Source organism: Phyllobates terribilis, unplaced genomic scaffold, assembly GCF_046119375.1.
Source record: "Phyllobates terribilis strain yellow unplaced genomic scaffold, ASM4611937v1 Scaffold_3__8_contigs__length_932513732, whole genome shotgun sequence".
Classification (NCBI taxonomy): Eukaryota; Metazoa; Chordata; class Amphibia; order Anura; family Dendrobatidae; genus Phyllobates; species Phyllobates terribilis.
Window position 1 is genome coordinate 856,408,681 of NW_027362763.1, and position 17,063 is coordinate 856,425,743.

A 17,063-nucleotide genomic window follows, 5' to 3' on the forward strand; every position below is an offset into this window, starting at 1 on the left:
TTCAGTGGGAGACAGAATCCTGTGGTTGGTTGGGAGGTGGCCCTCATTTGAATATTGTGGCCATGGACGGCCCCCTTCTGGGGAGCTGGAAGTGTAAGTGACGCTCTGGCAGCAGGATGGACCAGAACATGGAGCAGCCTATGGAAGATGATGGGCTGTCGCCCGGCTGGCTGTGTGTTGCCCTTTTTGTTTTTCCATCCCCAAAGGCCGCAGCCTCTTCTAGGTGGTCTCCCTGGGCCAAGGGAGGGCTGCGGCCATGGCGGTAGGTCGGGAGGAGGCCCTTGCCCAGTATACTCTGGCTTCTCTTCAGAAAGTAAAAATCTTTCGCCTTTTACTAAAGATTTCCGTGGAGAGGAGCAAAACTGAGTTTTGTGGCAATTTTTGCATGCTCCAGCTTGCTGGGGCTTCCTTCATTTGGTAGAACAACAGAATGAGTGGGGGGTGGGCTTTCAGTGGGAGACTGACTCCTGTGGTTGGTTGTGAGGTGGCCCTCATTTGAATATTGTGGCCATGGACGGCCCCCTTCTGGGGAGCGGGAAGTATAAGTGACGCTCTGGCAGCAGGATGGACCAGAACATGAAGCAGCCTATGGAAGATGATGGGCTGTCGCCCGGCTGGCTATGTGTTGCCCTTTTTGTTTTTCCATCCCCAAAGGCCGCAGCCTCTTCTAGGTGGTCTCCCTGGGCCAAGGGAGGGCTGCGGCCATGGCGGTAGGTCGGGAGGAGGCCCTTGCCCAGTATACTCTAGCTTCTCTTCAGAACGTAAAAATCTTTCGCCTTTTACTAAAGATTTCCGTGGAGAGGAGCAAAACTGAGTTTTGTGGCAATTTTTGCATGCTCCAGCTTGCTGGGGCTTCCTTCATTTGGTTGAACAACAGAATGAGTGGGGGGTGGGCATTCAGTGGGAGACTGAATCCTGTGGTTGTTTGGAAGGTGGCCCTCATTTGAATATTGTGGCCATGGACGGCCCCCTTCTGGGGAGCTGGAAGTGTAAGTGACGCTCTGGCAGCAGGATGGACAAGAACATGGAGCAACCTATGGAAGATGATGGGCTGTCGCCCGGCTGGCTATGTGTTGCCCTTTTTTTTTTTCCATCCCCAAAGGCCGCAGCCTCTTCTAGGTGGTCTCCCTGGGCCAAGGGAGGGCTGCGGCCATGGCGGTAGGTCGGGAGGAGGCCCTTGCCCAGTATACTCTAGCTTCTCTTCAGAACGTAAAAATCTTTCGCCTTTTACTAAAGATTTCCGTGGAGAGGAGCAAAACTGAGTTTTGTGGCAATTTTTGCATGCTCTAGCTTGCTGGGGCTTCCTTCATTTGGTTGAACAACAGAATGAGTGGGGGGTGGGCTTTCAGTGGGAGACTGAATTCTGTGGTTGGTTGGGAGGTGGCCCTCATTTGAATATTGTGGCCATGGACGGCCCCCTTCTGGGGAGCTGGAAGTGTAAGTGACGCTCTGGCAGCAGGATGGACCAGAACATGGAGCAGCCTATGGAAGATGATGGGCTGTCGCCCGGCTGGCTGTGTGTTGCCCTTTTTGTTTTTCCATCACCAAAGGCCGCACCCTCTTCTAGGTGGTCTCCCTGGGCCAAGGGAGGGCTGCGGCCATGGCGGTAGGTCGGGAGGAGGCCCTTGCCCAGTATTCTCTAGCTTCTGTTCAGAACGTAAAAATCTTTCGCCTTTTACTAAAGATTTCCATGGAGAGGAGCAAAACTGAGTTTTGTGGCAATTTTTGCATGCTCCAGCTTGCTGGGGCTTCCTTCATTTGGTTGAACAACAGAATGAGTGGGGGGTGGGCTTTCAGTGGGAGACTGACTCCTGTGGTTGGTTGTGAGGTGGCCCTCATTTGAATATTGTGGCCATGAACGGCCCCTTCTGGGGAGCTGGAAGTGTAAGTGACGCTCTGGCAGCAGGATGGACCAGAACATGGAGCAGCCTATGGAAGATGATGGGCTGTCGCCCGGCTGGCTGTGTGTTGCCCTTTTTGTTTTTCCATCCCCAAAGGCCGCAGCCTCTTCTAGGTGGTCTCCCTGGGCCAAGGGAGGGCTGCGGCCATGGTGGTAGGTCGGGAGGAGGCCCTTGCCCAGTATACTCTGGCTTCTCTTCAGAACGTAAAAATCTTTCGCCTTTTACTAAAGATTTCCGTGGAGAGGAGCAAAACTGAGTTTTGTGGCAATTTTTGCATGCTCCAGCTTGCTGGGGCTTCCTTCATTTGGTTGAACAACAGAATGAGTGGGGGGTGGGTTTTCAGTGGGAGACTGAATCCTGTGGTTGGTTGGGAGGTGGCCCTCATTTGAATATTGTGGCCATGGACGGCCCCCTTCTGGGGAGCTGGAAGTGTAAGTGACGCTCTGGCAGCAGGATGGACCAGAACATGGAGCAGCCTATGGAAGATGATGGGCTGTCGCCCGGCTGGCTATGTGTTGCCCTTTTTCTTTTTCCATCCCCAAAGGCCGCAGCCTCTTCTAGGTGGTCTCCCTGGGCCAAGGGAGGGCTGCGGCCATGGCGGTAGGTCGGGAGGAGGCCCTTGCCCAGTATACTCTAGCTTCTCTTCAGAACGTTAAAATCTTTCGCCTTTTACTAAAGATTTCCGTGGAGAGGAGCAAAACTGAGTTTTGTGGCAATTTTTGCATGCTCTAGCTTGCTGGGGCTTCCTTCATTTGGTTGAACAACAGAATGAGTGGGGGGTGGGCTTTCAGTGGGAGACTGAATCCTGTGGTTGGTTGGGAGGTGGCCCTCATTTGAATATTGTGGCCATGGACGGCCCCCTTCTGGGGAGCTGGAAGTGTAAGTGACGCTCTGGCAGCAGGATGGACCAGAACATGGAGCAGCCTATGGAAGATGATGGGCTGTCGCCCGGCTGGCTGTGTGTTGCCCTTTTTGTTTTTCCATCACCAAAGGCCGCAGCCTCTTCTAGGTGGTCTCCCTGGGCCAAGGGAGGGCTGCGGCCATGGCGGTAGGTCGGGAGGAGGCCCTTGCCCAGTATACTCTGTCTTCTCTTCAGAACGTAAAAATCTTCCGCCTTTTATTAAAAATTTCCGTGGAGAGGAGCAAAACTGAGTTTTGTGGCAATTTTTGCATGCTCCAGCTTGCTGGGGCTTCCTTCATTTGGTTGAACAACAGAATGAGTGGGGGGTGGGCTTTCAGTGGGAGACTGAATCCTGTGGTTGGTTGGGAGGTGGCCCTCATTTGAATATTGTGGCCATGGACGGCCCCCTTCTGGGGAGCTGGAAGTGTAAGTGACGCTCTGGCAGTAGGATGGACCAGAACATGGAGCAGCCTATGGAAGATGATGGGCTGTCGCCCGGCTGGCTGTGTGTTGCCCTTTTTGTTTTTCCATCCCCAAAGGCCGCACCCTCTTCTAGGTGGTCTCCCTGGGCCAAGGGAGGGCTGCGGCCATGGCGGTAGGTCGGGAGGAGGCCCTTGCCCAGTATACTCTGGCTTCTCTTCAGAACGTAAAAATCTTTCGCCTTTTACTAAAGATTTCCGTGGAGAGGAGCAAAACTGAGTTTTGTGGCAATTTTTGCATGCTCCAGCTTGCTGGGGCTTCCTTCATTTGGTTCAACAACAGAATGAGTGGGGGGTGGGCTTTCAGTGGGAGACTGACTCCTGTGGTTGGTTGTGAGGTGGCCCTCATTTGAATATTGTGGCCATGGACGGCTCCCTTCTGGGGAGCGGGAAGTGTAAGTGACGCTCTGGCAGCAGGATGGACCAGAACATGGAGCAGCCTATGGAAGATGATGGGCTGTCGCCCGGCTGGCTGTGTGTTGCCCTTTTTGTTTTTCCATCCCCAAAGGCCGCAGCCTCTTCTAGGTGGTCTCCCTCGGCCAAGGGAGGGCTGCGGCCAAGGCGGTAGGTCGGGAGGAGGCCCTTGCCCTGTATACTCTGGCTTCTCTTCAGAACGTAAAAATTTTTCGCCTTTTACTAAAGAATTCCGTGGAGAGGAGCAAAACTGAGTTTTGTGGCAATTTTTGCATGCTCCAGCTTGCTGGGGCTTCCTTCATTTGGTTCAACAACAGAATGAGTGGGGGGTGGGCTTTCAGTGGGAGACTGACTCCTGTGGTTGGTTGTGAGGTGGCCCTCATTTGAATATTGTGGCCATGGACGGCCCCCTTCTGGGGAGCGGGAAGTGTAAGTGACGCTCTGGCAGCAGGATGGACCAGAACATGGAGCAGCCTATGGAAGATGATGGGCTGTCGCCCGGCTGGCTGTGTGTTGCCCTTTTTGTTTTTCCATCCCCAAAGGCCGAAGCCTCTTCTAGGTGGTCTCCCTGGGCCAAGGGAAGGCTGCGGCCATGGTGGTAGGTCGGGAGGATGCTCTTGCCCAGTATACACTGGCTTCTCTTCAGATTGTAAAAATCTTTTGCCTTTTACTAAAGATTTCCGTGGAGAGGAGCAAAGCTGAGTCTTGTGGCAATTTTTGCATGCTCCAGCTTGCTGGGGCTTCCTTCATTTGGTTGAACAACAGAATGAGTGGGGGGTGGGCTTTCAGTAGGAGACTGACTCCTGTGGTTGGTTGGGAGGTGGCCCTCATTTGAATATTGTGGCCATGGACGGCCCCCTTCCAGGGAGCGGGAAGTGTAAGTGACGCTCTGGCAGCAGGATGGACCAGAACATGGAGCAGCCTATGGAAGATGATGGGCTGTCGCCCGGCTGGCTGTGTGTTGCCCTTTTTGTTTTTCCATCCCCAAAGGCCGCAGCCTCTTCTAGGTGGTCTCCCTGGGCCAAGGGAGGGCTGCGGCCATGGCGGTAGGTCGGGAGGAGGCCCTTGCCCAGTATACTCTGGCTTCTCTTCAGAATGTAAAAATCTCTCGCCTTTTACTAAAGATTTACGTGGAGAAGAGCAAAACTGAGTTTTGTGGCAATTTTTGCATGCTCCAGCTTGCTGGGGCTTCCTTCATTTGGTTGAACAACAGAATGAGTGGGGGGTGGGCTTTCAGTGGGAGACTGAATCCTGTGGTTGGTTGGGAGGTGGCCCTCATTTGAATATTGTGGCCATGGACGGCCCCCTTCTGGGGAGCTGGAAGTGTAAGTGACGCTCTGGCAGCAGGATGGACCAGAACATGGAGCAGCCTATGGAAGATGATGGGCTGTCGCCCGGCTGGCTGTGTGTTGCCCTTTTTGTTTTTCCATCCCCAAAGGCCGCACCCTCTTCTAGGTGGTCTCCCTGGGCCAAGGGAGGGCTGCGGCCATGGCGGTAGGTCGGGAGGAGGCCCTTGCCCAGTATACTCTGGCTTCTCTTCAGAACGTAAAAATCTTTCGCCTTTTACTAAAGATTTCCGTGGAGAGGAGCAAAACTGAGTTTTGTGGCAATTTTTGCATGCTCCAGCTTGCTGGGGCTTCCTTCATTTGGTTCAACAACAGAATGAGTGGGGGGTGGGCTTTCAGTGGGAGACTGACTCCTGTGGTTGGTTGTGAGGTGGCCCTCATTTGAATATTGTGGCCATGGACGGCCCCCTTCTGGGGAGCGGGAAGTGTAAGTGACGCTCTGGCAGCAGGATGGACCAGAACATGGAGCAGCCTATGGAAGATGATGGGCTGTCGCCCGGCTGGCTGTGTGTTGCCCTTTTTGTTTTTCCATCCCCAAAGGCCGCAGCCTCTTCTAGGTGGTCTCCCTCGGCCAAGGGAGGGCTGCGGCCATGGCGGTAGGTCGGGAGGAGGCCCTTGCCCAGTATACTCTGGCTTCTCTTCAGAACGTAAAAATTTTTCGCCTTTTACTAAAGATTTCCGTGGAGAGGAGCAAAACTGAGTTTTGTGGCAATTTTTGCATGCTCCAGCTTGCTGGGGCTTCCTTCATTTGGTTGAACAACAGAATGAGTGGGGGGTGGGCTTTCAGTAGGAGACTGACTCCTGTGGTTGGTTGGGAGGTGGCCCTCATTTGAATATTGTGGCCATGGACGGCCCCCTTCCAGGGAGCGGGAAGTGTAAGTGACGCTCTGGCAGCAGGATGGACCAGAACATGGAGCAGCCTATGGAAGATGATGGGCTGTCGCCCGGCTGGCTGTGTGTTGCCCTTTTTGTTTTTCCATCCCCAAAGGCCGCAGCCTCTTCTAGGTGGTCTCCCTGGGCCAAGGGAGGGCTGCGGCCATGGCGGTAGGTCGGGAGGAGGCCCTTGCCCAGTATGCTCTGGCTTCTCTTCAGAATGTAAAAATCTTTCGTCTTTTACTAAAGATTTCCGTGGAGAAGAGCAAAACTGAGTTTTGTGGCAATTTTTGCATGCTCCAGCTTGCTGGGGCTTCCTTCATTTGGTTGAACAACAGAATGAGTGGGGGGTGGGCTTTCAGTGGGAGACTGAATCCTGTGGTTGGTTGGGAGGTGGCCCTCATTTGAATATTGTGGCCATGGACGGCCCCCTTCTGGGGAGCTGGAAGTGTAAGTGACGCTCTGGCAGCAGGATGGACCAGAACATGGAGCAGCCTATGGAAGATGATGGGCTGTCGCCCTGCTGGCTGTGTGTTGCCCTTTTTGTTTTTCCATCCCCAAAGGCCGCACCCTCTTCTAGTTGGTCTCCCTGGGCCAAGGGAGGGCTGCAGCCATGGCGGTAGGTCGGGAGGAGGCCCTTGCCCAGTATACTCTGGCTTCTCTTCAGAACGTAAAAATCTTTCGCCTTTTACAAAAGATTTCCGTGGAGAGGAGCAAAACTGAGTTTTGTGGCAATTTTTTCATGCTCCAGCTTGCTGGGGCTTCCTTCATTTGGTTCAACAACAGAATGAGTGGGGGGTGGGCTTTCAGTGGGAGACTGACTCCTGTGGTTGGTTGTGAGGTGGCCCTCATTTGAATATTGTGGCCATGGACGGCCCCCTTCTGGGGAGCGGGAAGTGTAAGTGACGCTCTGGCAGCAGGATGGACCAGAACATGGAGCAGCCTATGGAAGATGATGGGCTGTCGCCCGGCTGGCTGTGTGTTGCCCTTTTTGTTTTTCCATCCCCAAAGGCCGCAGCCTCTTCTAGGTGGTCTCCCTCGGCCAAGGGAGGGCTGCGGCCATGGCGGTAGGTCGGGAGGAGGCCCTTGCCCAGTATACTCTGGCTTCTCTTCAGAACGTAAAAATTTTTTGCCTTTTACTAAAGATTTCCGTGGAGAGGAGCAAAACTGAGTTTTGTGGCAATTTTTGCATGCTCCAGCTTGCTGGGGCTTCCTTCATTTGGTTCAACAACAGAATGAGTGGGGGGTGGGCTTTCAGTGGGAGACTGACTCCTGTGGTTGGTTGTGAGGTGGCCCTCATTTGAATATTGTGGCCATGGACGGCCCCCTTCTGGGGAGCGGGAAGTGTAAGTGACGCTCTGGCAGCAGGATGGACCAGAACATGGAGCAGCCTATGGAAGATGATGGGCTGTCGCCCGGCTGGCTGTGTGTTGCCCTTTTTGTTTTTCCATCCCCAAAGGCCGCAGCCTCTTCTAGGTGGTCTCCCTGGGCCAAGGGAGGGCTGCGGCCATGGCGGTAGGTCGGAAGGAGGCCCTTGCCCAGTATACTCTAGCTTCTCTTCAGAACGTAAAAATCTTTCGCCTTTTACTAAAGATTTCCGTGGAGAGGAGCAAAACTGAGTTTTTTGGCAATTTTTGCATGCTCCAGCTTGCTGGGGCTTCCTTCATTTGGTTGAACAACAGAATGAGTGGGGGGTGGGTTTTCAGTGGGAGACTGAATCCTGTGGTTAGTTGGGAGGTGGCTCTCATTTGAATATTGTGGCCATGGACGGCCCCCTTCTGGGGAGCTGGAAGTGTAAGTGAGGCTCTGGCAGCAGGATGGACCAGAACATGGAGCTGCCTATGGAAGATGATGGGCTGTCGCCCGGCTGGCTGTGTGTTGCCCTTTTTGTTTTTCCATCCCCAAAGGCCGCAGCCTCTTCTAGGTGGTCTCCCTGGGCCAAGGGAGGGCTGCGGCCATGGCGGTAGGTCGGGAGGAGGCCCTTGCCCAGTATACTCTGGCTTCTCTTCAGAACGTAAAAATTTTTCGCCTTTTACTAAAGATTTCTGTGGAGAGGAGCAAAACTGAGTTTTGTGGCAATTTTTGCATGCTCCAGCTTGTTGGGGCTTCCTTCATTTGGTTGAACAACAGAATGAGTGGGGGGCGGGCTTTCAGTGGGAGACTGAATCCTGTGGTTGGTTGGGAGGTGGCCCTCATTTGAATATTGTGGCCATGGACGGCCCCCTTCTGGGGAGCTGGAAGTGTAAGTGACGCTCTGGCAGCAGGATGGACCAGAACATGGAGCAGCCTATGGAAGATGATGGGCTGTCGCCCGGCTGGCTGTGTGTTGCCCTTTTTGTTTTTCCATCCCCAAAGGCCGCACCCTCTTCTAGGTGGTCTCCCTGGGCCAAGGGAGGGCTGCGGCCATGGCGGTAGGTCGGGAGGAGGCCCTTGCCCAGTATACTCTGGCTTCTCTTCAGAGCGTAAAAATCTTTCGCCTTTTACTAAAGATTTCCGTGGAGAGGAGCAAAACTGAGTTTTGTGGCAATTTTTGCATGCTCCAGCTTGCTGGGGCTTCCTTCATTTGGTTGAACAACAGAATGAGTGGTGGTGGGCTTTCAGTGGGAGACTGACTCCTGTGGTTGGTTGGGAGGTGGCTCTCATTTGAATATTGTGGCCATGGACGGCCCCCTTCCGGGGAGCGGGAAGTGTAAGTGACGCTCTGGCAGCAGGATGGACCAGAACATGGAGCAGCCTATGGAAGATGATGGGCTGTCGCCCGGCTGGCTGTTTGTTGCCCTTTTTGTTTTTCCATCACCAAAGGCCGCACCCTCTTCTAGGTGGTCTCCCTGGGCCAAGGGAGGGCTGCGGCCATGGCGGTAGGTCGGGAGGAGGCCCTTGCCCAGTATTCTCTGGCTTCTCTTCAGAACTTAAAAATCTTTCGCCTTTTACTAAAGATTTCCGTGGAGAGGAGCAAAACTGAGTTTTGTGGCAATTTTTGCATGCTCCAACTTGCTGGGGATTTTTTCATTTGGTTGAACAACAGAATGAGTGGGGGGTGGGCTTTCAGTGGGAGACTGACTCCTGTGGTTGGTTGGGAGGTGGCCCTCATTTGAATATTGTGGCCATGGATGGCCCCCTTCCAGGGAGCGGGAAGTGTAAGTGACGCTCTGGCAGCAGGATGGACCAGAACATGGAGCAGCCTATGGAAGATGATGGGCTGTCGCCCGGCTGGCTGTGTGTTGCCCTTTTTGTTTTTCCATCCCGAAAGGCCGAAGCCTCTTCTAGGTGGTCTCCCTGGGCCAAGGGAAGGCTGCGGCCATGGCGGTAGGTCGGGAGGATGCTCTTGCCCAGTATACACTGGCTTCTCTTCAGATTGTAAAAATCTTTCGCCTTTTACTAAAGATTTCCGTGGAGAGGAGCAAAGCTGAGTCTTGTGGCAATTTTTGCATGCTCCAGCTTGCTGGGGCTTCCTTCATTTGGTTGAACAACAGAATGAGTGGGGGTGGGCTTTCAGTAGGAGACTGACTCCTGTGGTTGGTTGGGAGGTGGCCCTCATTTGAATATTGTGGCCATGGACGGCCCCCTTCCAGGGAGCTGGAAGTGTAAGTGACGCTCTGGCAGCAGGATGGACCAGAACATGGAGCAGCCTATGGAAGATGATGGGCTGTCGCCCGGCTGGCTGTGTGTTGCCCTTTTTGTTTTTCCATTCCCAAAGGCCGCAGCCTCTTCTAGGTGGTCTCCCTGGGCCAAGGGAGGGCTGCGGCCATGGCGGTAGGTCGGGAGGAGGCCCTTGCCCAGTATACTCCGGCTTCTCTTCAGAATGTAAAAATCTTTCGCCTTTTACTAAAGATTTCCGTGGAGAAGAGCAAAACTGAGTTTTGTGGCAATTTTTGCATGCTCCAGCTTGCTGGGGCTTTCTTCATTTGGTTCAACAACAGAATGAGTGGGGGGTGGGCTTTCAGTGGGAGACTGAATCCTGTGGTTGGTTGGGAGGTGGCCCTCATTTGAATATTGTGGCCATGGACGGCCCCCTTCTGGGGAGCTGGAAGTGTAAGTGACGCTCTGGCAGCAGGATGGACCAGAACATGGAGCAGCCTATGGAAGATGATGGGCTGTCGCCCTGCTGGCTGTGTGTTGCCCTTTTTGTTTTTCCATCCCCAAAGGCCGCACCCTCTTCTAGTTGGTCTCCCTGGGCCAAGGGAGGGCTGCAGCCATGGCGGTAGGTCGGGAGGAGGCCCTTGCCCAGTATACTCTGGCTTCTCTTCAGAACGTAAAAATCTTTCGCCTTTTACAAAAGATTTCCGTGGAGAGGAGCAAAACTGAGTTTTGTGGCAATTTTTGCATGCTCCAGCTTGCTGGGGCTTCCTTCATTTGGTTGAACAACAGAATGAGTGGGGGGTGGGCTTTCAGTGGGAGACTGACTCCTGTGGTTGGTTGTGAGGTGGCCCTCATTTGAATAATGTGGCCATGGACGGCCCCCTTCTGGGGAGCGGGAAGTGTAAGTGACGCTCTGGCAGCAGGATGGACCAGAACATGGAGCAGCCTATGGAAGATGTTGGGCTGTCGCCCGGCTGGCTGTGTGTTGCCCTTTTTGTTTTTCCATCCCCAAAGGCCGCAGCTTCTTCTAGGTGGTCTCCCTCGGCCAAGGGAGGGCTGCGGCCATGGCGGTAGGTCGGGAGGAGGCCCTTGCCCAGTATACTCTGGCTTCTCTTCAGAACGTAAAAATTTTTCGCCTTTTACTAAAGATTTCCGTGGAGAGGAGCAAAACTGAGTTTTGTGGCAATTTTTGCATGCTCCAGCTTGCTGGGGCTTCCTTCATTTGGTTCAAGAACAGAATGAGTGGGGGGTGGGCTTTCAGTGGGAGACTGACTCCTGTGGTTGGTTGTGAGGTGGCCCTCATTTGAATATTGTGGCCATGGACGGCCCCCTTCTGGGGAGCGGGAAGTGTAAGTGACGCTCTGGCAGCAGGATGGACCAGAACATGGAGCAGCCTATGGAAGATGATGGGCTGTCGCCCGGCTGGCTGTGTGTTGCCCTTTTTGTTTTTCCATCCCCAAAGGCCGCAGCCTCTTCTAGGTGGTCTCCCTGGGCCAAGGGAGGGCTGCGGCCATGGCGGTAGGTCGGAAGGAGGCCCTTGCCCAGTATACTCTAGCTTCTCTTCAGAACGTAAAAATCTTTCGTCTTTTACTAAAGATTTCCGTGGAGAGGAGCAAAACTGAGTTTTTTGGCAATTTTTGCATGCTCCAGCTTGCTGGGGCTTCCTTCATTTGGTTGAACAACAGAATGAGTGGGGGGTGGGTTTTCAGTGGGAGACTGAATCCTGTGGTTGGTTGGGAGGTGGCTCTCATTTGAATATTGTGGCCATGGACGGCCCCCTTCTGGGGAGCTGGAAGTGTAAGTGAGGCTCTGGCAGCAGGATGGACCAGAACATGGAGCTGCCTATGGAAGATGATGGGCTGTCGCCCGGCTGGCTGTGTGTTGCCCTTTTTGTTTTTCCATCCCCAAAGGCCGCAGCCTCTTCTAGGTGGTCTCCCTGGGCCAAGGGAGGGCTGCGGCCATGGCGGTAGGTCGGGAGGAGGCCCTTGCCCAGTATACTCTGGCTTCTCTTCAGAACGTAAAAATTTTTCGCCTTTTACTAAAGATTTCTGTGGAGAGGAGCAAAACTGAGTTTTGTGGCAATTTTTGCATGCTCCAGCTTGTTGGGGCTTTCTTCATTTGGTTGAACAACAGAATGAGTGGGGGGTGGGCTTTCAGTGGGAGACTGAATCCTGTGGTTGGTTGGGAGGTGGCCCTCATTTGAATATTGTGGCCATGGACGGCCCCCTTCTGGGGAGCTGGAAGTGTAAGTGACGCTCTGGCAGCAGGATGGACCAGAACATGGAGCAGCCTATGGAAGATGATGGGCTGTCGCCCGGCTGGCTGTGTGTTGCCCTTTTTGTTTTTCCATCCCCAAAGGCCGCACCCTCTTCTAGGTGGTCTCCCTGGGCCAAGGGAGGGCTGCGGCCATGGCGGTAGGTCGGGAGGAGGCCCTTGCCCAGTATACTCTGGCTTCTCTTCAGAGCGTAAAAATCTTTCGCCTTTTACTAAAGATTTCCGTGGAGAGGAGCAAAACTGAGTTTTGTGGCAATTTTTGCATGCTCCAGCTTGCTGGGGCTTCCTTCATTTGGTTGAACAACAGAATGAGTGGTGGTGGGCTTTCAGTGGGAGACTGACTCCTGTGGTTGGTTGGGAGGTGGCTCTCATTTGAATATTGTGGCCATGGACGGCCCCCTTCCGGGGAGCGGGAAGTGTAAGTGACGCTCTGGCAGCAGGATGGACCAGAACATGGAGCAGCCTATGGAAGATGATGGGCTGTCGCCCGGCTGGCTGTTTGTTGCCCTTTTTGTTTTTCCATCACCAAAGGCCGCACCCTCTTCTAGGTGGTCTCCCTGGGCCAAGGGAGGGCTGCGGCCATGGCGGTAGGTCGGGAGGAGGCCCTTGCCCAGTATTCTCTGGCTTCTCTTCAGAACTTAAAAATCTTTCGCCTTTTACTAAAGATTTCCGTGGAGAGGAGCAAAACTGAGTTTTGTGGCAATTTTTGCATGCTCCAACTTGCTGGGGCTTTTTTCATTTGGTTGAACAACAGAATGAGTGGGGGGTGGGCTTTCAGTGGGAGACTGAATCCTGTGGTTGGTTGGGAGGTGGCCCTCATTTGAATATTGTGGCCATGGACGGCCCCCTTCTGGGGAGCTGGAAGTGTAAGTGACGCTCTGGCAGCAGGATGGACCAGAACATGGAGCAGCCTATGGAAGATGATGGGCTGTCGCCCGGCTGGCTGTGTGTTGCCCTTTTTGTTTTTCCATCCCCAAAGGCCGCACCCTCTTCTAGGTGGTCTCCCTGGGCCAAGGGAGGGCTGCGGCCATGGCGGTAGGTCGGGAGGAGGCCCTTGCCCAGTATACTCTGGCTTCTCTTCAGAGCGTAAAAATCTTTCGCCTTTTACTAAAGATTTCCGTGGAGAGGAGCAAAACTGAGTTTTGTGGCAATTTTTGCATGCTCCAGCTTGCTGGGGCTTCCTTCATTTGGTTGAACAACAGAATGAGTGGTGGTGGGCTTTCAGTGGGAGACTGACTCCTGTGGTTGGTTGGGAGGTGGCTCTCATTTGAATATTGTGGCCATGGACGGCCCCCTTCCGGGGAGCGTGAAGTGTAAGTGACGCTCTGGCAGCAGGATGGACCAGAACATGGAGCAGCCTATGGAAGATGATGGGCTGTCGCCCGGCTGGCTGTTTGTTGCCCTTTTTGTTTTTCCATCACCAAAGGCCGCACCCTCTTCTAAGTGGTCTCCCTGGGCCAAGGGAGGGCTGCGGCCATGGCGGTAGGTCGGGAGGAGGCCCTTGCCCAGTATTCTCTGGCTTCTCTTCAGAACTTAAAAATCTTTCGCCTTTTACTAAAGATTTCCGTGGAGAGGAGCAAAACTGAGTTTTGTGGCAATTTTTGCATGCTCCAACTTGCTGGGGCTTTTTTCATTTGGTTGAACAACAGAATGAGTGGGGGGTGGGCTTTCAGTGGGAGACTGACTCCTGTGGTTGGTTGGGAGGTGGCCCTCATTTGAATATTGTGGCCATGGATGGCCCCCTTCCAGGGAGCGGGAAGTGTAAGTGACGCTCTGGCAGCAGGATGGACCAGAACATGGAGCAGCCTATGGAAGATGATGGGCTGTCGCCCGGCTGGCTGTGTGTTGCCCTTTTTGTTTTTCCATCCCCAAAGGCCGAAGGCTCTTCTAGGTGGTCTCCCTGGGCCAAGGGAAGGCTGCGGCCATGGCGGTAGGTCGGGAGGATGCTCTTGCCCAGTATACACTGGCTTCTCTTCAGATTGTAAAAATCTTTCGCCTTTTACTAAAGATTTCCGTGGAGAGGAGCAAAGCTGAGTCTTGTGGCAATTTTTGCATGCTCCAGCTTGCTGGGGCTTCCTTCATTTGGTTGAACAACAGAATGAGTGGGGGTGGGCTTTCAGTAGGAGACTGACTCCTGTGGTTGGTTGGGAGGTGGTCCTCATTTGAATATTGTGGCCATGGACGGCCCCCTTCCAGGGAGCTGGAAGTGTAAGTGACGCTCTGGCAGCAGGATGGACCAGAACATGGAGCAGCCTATGGAAGATGATGGGCTGTCGCCCGGCTGGCTGTGTGTTGCCCTTTTTGTTTTTCCATTCCCAAAGGCCGCAGCCTCTTCTAGGTGGTCTCCCTGGGCCAAGGGAGGGCTGCGGCCATGGCGGTAGGTCGGGAGGAGGCCCTTGCCCAGTGTACTCTGGCTTCTCTTCAGAATGTAAAAATCTTTCGCCTTTTACTAAAGATTTCGGTGGAGAAGAGCAACACTGAGTTTTGTGACAATTTTTGCATGCTCCAGCTTGCTGGGACTTTCTTCATTTGGTTCAACAACAGAATGAGTGGGGGGTGGGCTTTCAGTGGGAGACTGAATCCTGTGGTTGGTTGGGAGGTGGCCCTCATTTGAATATTGTGGCCATGGACGGCCCCCTTCTGGGGAGCTGGAAGTGTAAGTGACGCTCTGGCAGCAGGATGGACCAGAACATGGAGCAGCCTATGGAAGATGATGGGCTGTTGCCCTGCTGGCTGTGTGTTGCCCTTTTTGTTTTTCCATCCCCAAAGGCCGCACCCTCTTCTAGTTGGTCTCCCTGGGCCAAGGGAGGGCTGCAGCCATGGCGGTAGGTCGGGAGGAGGCCCTTGCCCAGTATACTCTGGCTTCTCTTCAGAACGTAAAAATCTTTCGCCTTTTACAAAAGATTTCCGTGGAGAGGAGCAAAACTGAGTTTTGTGGCAATTTTTGCATGCTCCAGCTTGCTGGGGCTTCCTTCATTTGGTTGAACAACAGAATGAGTGGGGGGTGGGCTTTCAGTGGGAGACTGACTCCTGTGGTTGGTTGTGAGGTGGCCCTCATTTGAATAATGTGGTCATGGACGGCCCCCTTCTGGGGAGCGGGAAGTGTAAGTGACGCTCTGGCAGCAGGATGGACCAGAACATGGAGCAGCCTATGGAAGATGTTGGGCTGTCGCCCGGCTGGCTGTGTGTTGCCCTTTTTGTTTTTCCATCCCCAAAGGCCGCAGCCTCTTCTAGGTGGTCTCTCTGGGCCAAGGGAGGGCTGCGGCCATGGCGGTAGGTCGGGAGGAGGCCCTTGCCCAGTATACTCTAGCTTCTCTTCAGAACGTAAAAATCTTTCGCCTTTTACTAAAGATTTCCGTGGAGAGGAGCAAAGCTGAGTATTGTGGCAATTTTTGCATGCTCCAGCTTGCTGGGGCTTCCTTCATTTGGTTGAACAACAGAATGAGTGGGGGGTGGGCTTTCAGTGGGAGACTGACTCTTGTGGTTGGTTGGGAGGTGGCCCTCATTTGAATATTGTGGCCATGGACGGCCCCCTTCCGGGGAGCGGGAAGTGTAAGTGACGCTCTGGCAGCAGGATGGACCAGAACATGGAGCAGCCTATGGAAGATGATGGGCTGTCGCCCGGCTGGCTGTGTGTTGCCCTTTTTGTTTTTCCATCCCCAAAGGCCGCAGCCTCTTCTAGGTGGTCTCCCTGGGCCAAGGGAGGGCTGCGGCCATGGCAGTAGGTCGGGAGGAGGCCCTTGCCCAGTATACTCTGGCTTCTCTTCAGAACGTAAAAATCTTTCGCCTTTTACTAAAGATTTCCGTGGAGAGGAGCAAAACTGAGTTTTGTGGCAATTTTTGCATGCTCCAGCTTGCTGGGGCTTCCTTCATTTGGTTGAACAACAGAATGAGTGGGGGGTGGGCTTTCAGTGGGAGACTGAATTCTGTGGTTGGTTGGGAGGTGGCCCTCATTTGAATATTGTGGCCATGGACGGCCCCCTTCTGGGGAGCTGGAAGTGTAAGTGACGCTCTGGCAGCAGGATGGACCAGAACATGGAGCAGCCTATGGAAGATGATGGGCTGTCGCCCGGCTGGCTGTGTGTTGCCCTTTTTGTTTTTCCATCCCCAAAGGCCGCACCCTCTTCTAGGTGGTCTCCCTGGGCCAAGGGAGGGCTGCGGCCATGGCGGTAGGTCGGGAGGAGGCCCTTGCCCAGTATACTCTGGCTTCTCTTCAGAACGTAAAAATCTTTCGCCTTTTACTAAAGATTTCCGTGGAGAGGAGCAAAGCTGAGTCTTGTGGCAATTTTTGCATGCTCCAGCTTGCTGGGGCTTCCTTCATTTGGTTGAACAACAGAATGAGTGGGGGGTGGGCTTTCAGTGGGAGACTGACTCCTGTGGTTGGCTGGGAGGTGGCCCTCATTTGAATATTGTGGCCATGGACGGCCCCCTTCCGGGGAGCGGGAAGTGTAAGTGACGCTCTGGCAGCAGGATGGACCAGAACATGGAGCAGCCTATGGAAGATGATGGGCTGTCGCCCGGCTGGCTGTGTGTTGCCCTTTTTGTTTTTCCATCCGCAAAGGCCGCAGCCTCTTCTAGGTGGTCTCCCTGGGCCAAGGGAGGGCTGCGGCCATGGCGGTAGGTCGGGAGGAGACCCTTGCCCAGTATACTCTGGCTTCTCTTCAGAACATAAAAATCTTTCGCCTTTTACTAAAGATTTCCGTGGAGAGGAGCAAAACTGAGTTTTGTGGCAATTTTTGCATGCTCCAGCTTGCTGGGGCTTCCTTCATTTGGTTGAACAACAGAATGAGTGGGGGTTGGGCTTTCAGTGGGAGACTGAATCCTGTGGTTGGTTGGGAGGTGGCCCTCATTTGAATATTGTGGCCATGGACGGCCCCCTTCCGGGGAGCGGGAAGTGTAAGTGACGCTCTGGCAGCAGGATGGACCAGAACATGGAGCAGCCTATGGAAGATGATGGGCTGTCGCCCGGCTGGCTGTGTGTTGCCCTTTTTGTTTTTCCATCCCCAAAGGCCGCAGCCTCTTCTAGGTGGTCTCCCTGGGCCAAGGGAGGGCTGCGGCCATGGCGGTAGGTCGGGAGGAGGCCCTTGCCCAGTATATTCTGGCTTCTGTTCAGAACGTAAAAATCTTTCGCCTTTTACTAAAGATTTCCGTGGAGAGGAGCAAAACTGAGTTTTGTGGCAATTTTTGCATGCTCCAGCTTGCTGGGGCTTCCTTCATTTGGTTGAACAACAGAATGAGTGGGGGGTGGGCTTTCAGTGGGAGACTGAATCCTGTGGTTGGGTGGGAGGTGGCCCTC

At 54.0% G+C, this 17,063-nt stretch overlaps 38 non-coding genes across 38 annotated transcripts; all 38 read left to right on the forward strand.

Moving 5' to 3' along the window:
• Window positions 1–290: 290 nt before the first annotated feature.
• LOC141259864 (U5 spliceosomal RNA) lies at window positions 291–406 on the forward strand. The gene has a single exon (XR_012318632.1). It is a non-coding gene; the product is annotated as a U5 spliceosomal RNA (small nuclear RNA).
• Window positions 407–738: 332 nt separating this feature from the next.
• LOC141259857 (U5 spliceosomal RNA) lies at window positions 739–854 on the forward strand. Its single transcript, XR_012318625.1, has one exon. It is a non-coding gene; the product is annotated as a U5 spliceosomal RNA (small nuclear RNA).
• A 332-nt stretch (window positions 855–1,186) lies between these two features.
• LOC141260055 (U5 spliceosomal RNA) lies at window positions 1,187–1,302 on the forward strand. The gene has a single exon (XR_012318817.1). It is a non-coding gene; the product is annotated as a U5 spliceosomal RNA (small nuclear RNA).
• A 332-nt stretch (window positions 1,303–1,634) lies between these two features.
• Window positions 1,635–1,750, forward strand: LOC141260535 (U5 spliceosomal RNA). Its single transcript, XR_012319282.1, has one exon. It is a non-coding gene; the product is annotated as a U5 spliceosomal RNA (small nuclear RNA).
• Window positions 1,751–2,081: 331 nt separating this feature from the next.
• On the forward strand, window positions 2,082–2,197 carry LOC141260179 (U5 spliceosomal RNA). Its single transcript, XR_012318938.1, has one exon. It is a non-coding gene; the product is annotated as a U5 spliceosomal RNA (small nuclear RNA).
• A 332-nt stretch (window positions 2,198–2,529) lies between these two features.
• On the forward strand, window positions 2,530–2,645 carry LOC141260326 (U5 spliceosomal RNA). The gene has a single exon (XR_012319083.1). It is a non-coding gene; the product is annotated as a U5 spliceosomal RNA (small nuclear RNA).
• A 332-nt stretch (window positions 2,646–2,977) lies between these two features.
• On the forward strand, window positions 2,978–3,093 carry LOC141260602 (U5 spliceosomal RNA). The gene has a single exon (XR_012319344.1). It is a non-coding gene; the product is annotated as a U5 spliceosomal RNA (small nuclear RNA).
• Window positions 3,094–3,425: 332 nt separating this feature from the next.
• Window positions 3,426–3,541, forward strand: LOC141260190 (U5 spliceosomal RNA). Its single transcript, XR_012318949.1, has one exon. It is a non-coding gene; the product is annotated as a U5 spliceosomal RNA (small nuclear RNA).
• A 332-nt stretch (window positions 3,542–3,873) lies between these two features.
• On the forward strand, window positions 3,874–3,989 carry LOC141260374 (U5 spliceosomal RNA). Its single transcript, XR_012319131.1, has one exon. It is a non-coding gene; the product is annotated as a U5 spliceosomal RNA (small nuclear RNA).
• Window positions 3,990–4,321: 332 nt separating this feature from the next.
• On the forward strand, window positions 4,322–4,437 carry LOC141260394 (U5 spliceosomal RNA). Its single transcript, XR_012319148.1, has one exon. It is a non-coding gene; the product is annotated as a U5 spliceosomal RNA (small nuclear RNA).
• A 332-nt stretch (window positions 4,438–4,769) lies between these two features.
• LOC141260591 (U5 spliceosomal RNA) lies at window positions 4,770–4,885 on the forward strand. Its single transcript, XR_012319334.1, has one exon. It is a non-coding gene; the product is annotated as a U5 spliceosomal RNA (small nuclear RNA).
• Window positions 4,886–5,217: 332 nt separating this feature from the next.
• On the forward strand, window positions 5,218–5,333 carry LOC141260202 (U5 spliceosomal RNA). Its single transcript, XR_012318961.1, has one exon. It is a non-coding gene; the product is annotated as a U5 spliceosomal RNA (small nuclear RNA).
• A 332-nt stretch (window positions 5,334–5,665) lies between these two features.
• Window positions 5,666–5,781, forward strand: LOC141259751 (U5 spliceosomal RNA). Its single transcript, XR_012318521.1, has one exon. It is a non-coding gene; the product is annotated as a U5 spliceosomal RNA (small nuclear RNA).
• Window positions 5,782–6,113: 332 nt separating this feature from the next.
• Window positions 6,114–6,229, forward strand: LOC141260543 (U5 spliceosomal RNA). The gene has a single exon (XR_012319290.1). It is a non-coding gene; the product is annotated as a U5 spliceosomal RNA (small nuclear RNA).
• Window positions 6,230–6,561: 332 nt separating this feature from the next.
• On the forward strand, window positions 6,562–6,677 carry LOC141260065 (U5 spliceosomal RNA). The gene has a single exon (XR_012318827.1). It is a non-coding gene; the product is annotated as a U5 spliceosomal RNA (small nuclear RNA).
• Window positions 6,678–7,009: 332 nt separating this feature from the next.
• Window positions 7,010–7,125, forward strand: LOC141259771 (U5 spliceosomal RNA). The gene has a single exon (XR_012318539.1). It is a non-coding gene; the product is annotated as a U5 spliceosomal RNA (small nuclear RNA).
• Window positions 7,126–7,457: 332 nt separating this feature from the next.
• Window positions 7,458–7,573, forward strand: LOC141261074 (U5 spliceosomal RNA). The gene has a single exon (XR_012319783.1). It is a non-coding gene; the product is annotated as a U5 spliceosomal RNA (small nuclear RNA).
• A 332-nt stretch (window positions 7,574–7,905) lies between these two features.
• Window positions 7,906–8,021, forward strand: LOC141260192 (U5 spliceosomal RNA). The gene has a single exon (XR_012318951.1). It is a non-coding gene; the product is annotated as a U5 spliceosomal RNA (small nuclear RNA).
• Window positions 8,022–8,353: 332 nt separating this feature from the next.
• Window positions 8,354–8,469, forward strand: LOC141261077 (U5 spliceosomal RNA). Its single transcript, XR_012319786.1, has one exon. It is a non-coding gene; the product is annotated as a U5 spliceosomal RNA (small nuclear RNA).
• Window positions 8,470–8,800: 331 nt separating this feature from the next.
• Window positions 8,801–8,916, forward strand: LOC141260346 (U5 spliceosomal RNA). The gene has a single exon (XR_012319103.1). It is a non-coding gene; the product is annotated as a U5 spliceosomal RNA (small nuclear RNA).
• A 332-nt stretch (window positions 8,917–9,248) lies between these two features.
• Window positions 9,249–9,364, forward strand: LOC141260388 (U5 spliceosomal RNA). The gene has a single exon (XR_012319143.1). It is a non-coding gene; the product is annotated as a U5 spliceosomal RNA (small nuclear RNA).
• Window positions 9,365–9,695: 331 nt separating this feature from the next.
• On the forward strand, window positions 9,696–9,811 carry LOC141260455 (U5 spliceosomal RNA). The gene has a single exon (XR_012319206.1). It is a non-coding gene; the product is annotated as a U5 spliceosomal RNA (small nuclear RNA).
• Window positions 9,812–10,143: 332 nt separating this feature from the next.
• Window positions 10,144–10,259, forward strand: LOC141259843 (U5 spliceosomal RNA). Its single transcript, XR_012318611.1, has one exon. It is a non-coding gene; the product is annotated as a U5 spliceosomal RNA (small nuclear RNA).
• Window positions 10,260–10,591: 332 nt separating this feature from the next.
• On the forward strand, window positions 10,592–10,707 carry LOC141259752 (U5 spliceosomal RNA). Its single transcript, XR_012318522.1, has one exon. It is a non-coding gene; the product is annotated as a U5 spliceosomal RNA (small nuclear RNA).
• A 332-nt stretch (window positions 10,708–11,039) lies between these two features.
• Window positions 11,040–11,155, forward strand: LOC141260183 (U5 spliceosomal RNA). Its single transcript, XR_012318942.1, has one exon. It is a non-coding gene; the product is annotated as a U5 spliceosomal RNA (small nuclear RNA).
• A 332-nt stretch (window positions 11,156–11,487) lies between these two features.
• On the forward strand, window positions 11,488–11,603 carry LOC141260193 (U5 spliceosomal RNA). Its single transcript, XR_012318952.1, has one exon. It is a non-coding gene; the product is annotated as a U5 spliceosomal RNA (small nuclear RNA).
• Window positions 11,604–11,935: 332 nt separating this feature from the next.
• Window positions 11,936–12,051, forward strand: LOC141261078 (U5 spliceosomal RNA). Its single transcript, XR_012319787.1, has one exon. It is a non-coding gene; the product is annotated as a U5 spliceosomal RNA (small nuclear RNA).
• Window positions 12,052–12,382: 331 nt separating this feature from the next.
• Window positions 12,383–12,498, forward strand: LOC141260206 (U5 spliceosomal RNA). The gene has a single exon (XR_012318965.1). It is a non-coding gene; the product is annotated as a U5 spliceosomal RNA (small nuclear RNA).
• Window positions 12,499–12,830: 332 nt separating this feature from the next.
• LOC141261079 (U5 spliceosomal RNA) lies at window positions 12,831–12,946 on the forward strand. Its single transcript, XR_012319788.1, has one exon. It is a non-coding gene; the product is annotated as a U5 spliceosomal RNA (small nuclear RNA).
• Window positions 12,947–13,277: 331 nt separating this feature from the next.
• LOC141260207 (U5 spliceosomal RNA) lies at window positions 13,278–13,393 on the forward strand. The gene has a single exon (XR_012318966.1). It is a non-coding gene; the product is annotated as a U5 spliceosomal RNA (small nuclear RNA).
• A 332-nt stretch (window positions 13,394–13,725) lies between these two features.
• LOC141260389 (U5 spliceosomal RNA) lies at window positions 13,726–13,841 on the forward strand. The gene has a single exon (XR_012319144.1). It is a non-coding gene; the product is annotated as a U5 spliceosomal RNA (small nuclear RNA).
• A 331-nt stretch (window positions 13,842–14,172) lies between these two features.
• LOC141260567 (U5 spliceosomal RNA) lies at window positions 14,173–14,288 on the forward strand. Its single transcript, XR_012319311.1, has one exon. It is a non-coding gene; the product is annotated as a U5 spliceosomal RNA (small nuclear RNA).
• Window positions 14,289–14,620: 332 nt separating this feature from the next.
• Window positions 14,621–14,736, forward strand: LOC141259844 (U5 spliceosomal RNA). Its single transcript, XR_012318612.1, has one exon. It is a non-coding gene; the product is annotated as a U5 spliceosomal RNA (small nuclear RNA).
• Window positions 14,737–15,068: 332 nt separating this feature from the next.
• On the forward strand, window positions 15,069–15,184 carry LOC141260097 (U5 spliceosomal RNA). Its single transcript, XR_012318857.1, has one exon. It is a non-coding gene; the product is annotated as a U5 spliceosomal RNA (small nuclear RNA).
• Window positions 15,185–15,516: 332 nt separating this feature from the next.
• On the forward strand, window positions 15,517–15,632 carry LOC141260213 (U5 spliceosomal RNA). The gene has a single exon (XR_012318972.1). It is a non-coding gene; the product is annotated as a U5 spliceosomal RNA (small nuclear RNA).
• A 332-nt stretch (window positions 15,633–15,964) lies between these two features.
• LOC141259710 (U5 spliceosomal RNA) lies at window positions 15,965–16,080 on the forward strand. The gene has a single exon (XR_012318480.1). It is a non-coding gene; the product is annotated as a U5 spliceosomal RNA (small nuclear RNA).
• A 332-nt stretch (window positions 16,081–16,412) lies between these two features.
• On the forward strand, window positions 16,413–16,528 carry LOC141259919 (U5 spliceosomal RNA). Its single transcript, XR_012318686.1, has one exon. It is a non-coding gene; the product is annotated as a U5 spliceosomal RNA (small nuclear RNA).
• A 332-nt stretch (window positions 16,529–16,860) lies between these two features.
• Window positions 16,861–16,976, forward strand: LOC141260296 (U5 spliceosomal RNA). Its single transcript, XR_012319053.1, has one exon. It is a non-coding gene; the product is annotated as a U5 spliceosomal RNA (small nuclear RNA).
• The last annotated feature ends 87 nt before the right edge of the window (window positions 16,977–17,063 follow it).